We start from the raw sequence: 4508 nt of genomic DNA, 5'->3' as shown, positions 1-4508 counted from the left end.
GGAGTGGCTCCAGCACTCCCTCGTGTCCGCTGGGGGCTCTTGAGAGTCTGTCCAGCTGTCGGCTGTCTCCGCTGGGGGTTCTGGAGAGACTTCTGTCCACCAGATGAACCAACCACTCAATTAGCTGCAGCTGCCATGCTGCTAGTTGTTGAACCACCTGCTGCGGCCACGCCACCACCGGTGCAACCACCAGTTCAACTCCCTGCGGCTGCCATGCCACCGTCTGGTCCTGCTCGACCTGCCCGTCCATGTCCAGCATGCACGGCCTGCACATCCACTTCCAACACAGCCTCCTCCTGAACTGCTCTATTGCCGCCACCTCCCAAGCGGTGAGCCCCCTGAACGGTTTGCCTTGGAAACTGTTCAGTTCACGCTTCCTTTCATCACTTGTTTTGCAGTGTTTTGTACAGCCACTAATAACGGTTCGCTCTAAGGTAAAACATTCTCCTGCATCCGTGTCTGCTTTTGCGTCCACGTTGTCTCATCTCCAAGACAAATTCAGTATTTCTAGTTGTGGTGATCTTAGTTTGTATTTGATCCTGTCTTTGTTTTGGTTTTGACTGGGTCTTGTTTGTCAGGGTCTTGCCCCTGTGTGTTTCTTCTTCAGTCGTGTGTGTGTGTGTGTGTGTGTGTGTGTTCCTGTTTTACTTTGGTAGTTTCCTGTCGGTGTGCGTCATGTTCTGATTTGCTTCTCCCTGCCAGCTGTGTTCCCAGGTGTTTCCTCTTTCCCCCGTTACCGTCTTGTATTTATTGTCTCTGTCCTATGCTCGGTGTCTCTTTTCTCCCTCAGAGAAAGAGTCAGAGGTCTTCTTTGAATATTTCTGCGTTTTAGTTGGTCTCTGTCAAGATGATCTCACACTGTTTGATGTTAAGTGCTGGAGAGGTCATTCAATGAATGATAATGTTCCACTGTGTGGTTTTCTATCTTGGCATGCTTTTGCTGCGTTGGCAGTGCGTTTGGGATCATTGTCATGAAGAAAAATGACGCTGTTGTCAATTAGAGGCTTTGAAGATGGTGCGGCATGGTGGATCAAAATCTGATGGTACAGCACTCCATCAGATCTATTGCCACTGATTTTCAGTCCAGTTCTTGTGTAATGTGGCATACCTCAGCCTTTTCCCTGTTTTCCTTCCTTAAGAATGGCTTCTTGACAGCAATCATTCCACTGAAGGCGAATGGTAGATGGATTAGCTGAAGGGCCATCTCTCAGGTCTGTGCAGGATTTTTATCCTATTTCTTAAGGGCATGACTTTGAGATGCTGTATATCTGCTGTTGATGGCAGATATATTCTCCACTTGTTCAGTTTTCTCAGATTGTTTTAAGGACACACTGCACACCATGCTGAGATGTGCCACGTTTTCAGATAATACATCTTTGTTGGAGTAAAAACACAAGTTTATGCTTTCACACTGTTATTTTTGGCATTTTTGATCGATTCAGCAGAAGAATGACATGTGACATTTGCTAGTAACAAAGTACTGACATATACAGTTAAAAATAGTTTCTTTGCCAGACAGGCCCCTTCATTGTCCATTTCTAAATCACGTATTAAAACCCATTTTTACTCTGTGGCGTATGAAAGAGTTTGACCTTGATTTTACTGCTTCAGTTTAATCTAATGTGGACCACACTGTAGTGGTTAACTATCTCCAAGCTGCCTTTTCTGTCTAAAATCCTGGAGAAAATTGTATATTCCCAATCAATGTTATTTTTTTAAAATCAGGTTTTAAAAACCTCCCAAGCACTGAGTCAGCACTCTTAAAGATTTTTATGTTATCTTCCTTACCTGTGATTCTGGTAATCATGTTGTTCTTGTCCTCTTTGACCTAACAGCTGCTTCTGACACTGTAGACCACATGATTTTACTGTCTCATTTACACCAACCTGCAGACATTGGTGGTATTGCTTTGAATTGGTTTAGGTCTCATCTTTCTGACAGAATTTTCTAACTTTTTAGGGTACGAGTCCTTTTCCGCTGCTCTTCTGTTTGGGGGCCCCGAGGGCTCAATTCTAGGTCTATTTTCATTGTATTTACACGCCTGCTGTGATATTTTTCTCTCTGTGCAGGACAGGGCCTACAGTATGCCGCAGCCTAAAGGCAGAGTGATGTTGCTGAGACTGGAGTGATTACTGGCCTTCTTCTTACAGGGTGGTGGGTCTTGGAGGACAACTGCTGATCCCTGTTAAAGTGGTCGACATGTGAAGTGCAACTGGCTCGTGGCAAGGCTCTGGCCTTGGACTGTGTGGTTTTTAGCCTTCATTTTTGGCTCATTGTATTAATAAATTATTTTTTAGAATGTTATTGACTGTCATCTTTTGCTCCACTTGTTCTACTTGGATGGCCCTGAACTTTTAAAATGTAATGCAAGCAAAACAGAGGTGATCATGTTTGGTCCTAGCAGACCTTGTGATACCCCTCTATTGATTTGGGACCCCTGGCAGAGTATTTTAAACTTGTTGTTACTAACTTGGGTTTTGAGATGGACAGTGATTTTTAAATTGGACACTCAAATTAGGTCTATTGTCAAGTTTTTATCATTTAAGGCGCTTGGCAAAGCCTGATTTTCCTCATTTTATATTCTCATTCTTAGAGTTCATTTTAAAATTCTATTGTTTGTTTTTTAAATGCTTAAACGGTCTTGCCCCACCTTACCTCTCTGAGCTTCTTTGTCCTTAGTCAGACCCCAGCTGACCAGCAGGTACCCGGGTCCAAGGGGAAGCTCAGAGGGGGCGGGGCTTTCTCTATTGCTGCTCCTAACCTCTGGAATAATCTGCCCCTGCACATTAGAGAGGCCGCTTCACTGTCCATTTTTAAAATGCGTCTTAAAACCCATTTTGATTGTTTGGCATATGACACAGTTTGGCCCTGATTTTACTGCTTCAATTTAATCTCATGTTCTGATTTTGTTTTAATTTAGCTTTAAAAAAGAAATAATCATAATTAATGCATCGGGGGTGTAACAATGACACGGCAGACCTGTCCACATATTCATGATTTCAGCACTTTATTCTCTCACGGTTGCTTGTTTACACACTGGCTGCAGCTTTCACCCCACAGCTACCAACAACAGCAATAACCAGAGAACACAGCTTCTTATGCCGGCGAGGCGTAATTGCCGATGCTGTGCAGGTGTGTCCCTTCTCTGCAGCGGCATCGCAAACCACACCTCGCCACAGGGGGGTTCTGTCATGTCAAATGTACAGCACTTTCAGACAACTTCCAGTTGAAAACAAAGTGCTATATAAATAAAATGCAGGGAAGTTGTCTGTGGTTCATCCCTTGGACTAAAATTGAGTGAAAAATCAGCAGAACATGTTTCAGAAAGGAGGATTATCTGGGATCTCACTGGCTGAGATGTTAGCAAACGTGTGCAGAGTCGAAACACCAACACTGCTACGCCACAAATGCTGAGCTCGAGGTTTCAAAATGGGACTTTTTCATGTATGTTAAATATGTTTAATAATATCATTTTTTTTAAAACAATCGTCTTTTACAGTCAGTCTAAAAATAATGTATTTAAGTTTGCAGTCCTGCATGTAATCTCTATGTATAAAAGTTATTACACTTGCCAGTTACAGAAAGAAAATGTATATTTCTTTGGATGCGTTAATAATGTCATTCATCTGTGGTAAATTTTGTTATCTAACTAAATGAATCTAATTGAAACAACATTGATATTTGTAATATTTTCTGTGTATTTGTTCATTTAACAAGAATGCCACTTGTTACACAAAGTACATAACAGTTGATACAAGAAGGGAAAAAAAAGTGTTGCTCTGAAGAGTTTTGTGTTAATTTAGTCTGCGTCTGTTGGATTTACTGGAGCCAAACAGTTGGACTCGATGAAAGGTAACCGGTGAATGTTTGTCATGTTCACATAACTTAAGTTTGTTTGATGTATCTTGATTAAGTTTTAGATGGAAATATGGTGGCATAAGAAAATTACATTCAATGAAGTTGAACAGATTTTTGTTTTGAGTATGTTGTGGCTGTTGGAGGTTCCTTTCACATGCTTCTGTTTGTTAAATGAATAAACTGTTAAATTACTAATATGTGTTCAATCATCCAATCCAATAAACGACATCAAACAAGAGCCAGCAGCAGAATATCATTGTACATGTACAAAGTTAGTGCCTTTTTTATGTGTGTGTTCTGTTTTGGCAGATTTGGCAAGTTAGTTTTGCATAGGCACAACCCACATACTCACCTCTGCTGCTCAACCCACAATTGCATTATCCTTACCAATGAGGCGCCATTTAAGGAGAAATCAACAGGCTGTCCAGCTGAATGAGACGTAAGCCAAGAAGCATCTTCCAACAAAGAAATCACTGACCAAACACAAAAATCCTAATTTATTGTGCAAAGTTTTCACACACAGGTGTGTGATCGTGCAATCAGAACTCACTGTGACGATGAATAAATGATGGTGCCCTTGCATTTCAAATTCTGTAATATCACATCAATGTTTTAGAGCAGCAGAAACCATTCAATAAAGACAAAGAAGC

The sequence above is a fragment of the Oreochromis niloticus genome, linkage group LG8 (assembly GCF_001858045.2).
Source record: "Oreochromis niloticus isolate F11D_XX linkage group LG8, O_niloticus_UMD_NMBU, whole genome shotgun sequence".
In the NCBI taxonomy this organism is placed as follows: Eukaryota; Metazoa; Chordata; class Actinopteri; order Cichliformes; family Cichlidae; genus Oreochromis; species Oreochromis niloticus.
The sequence above is the reverse complement of the archived record's forward strand: the minus strand, read 5'-3'. Positions refer to the sequence as shown.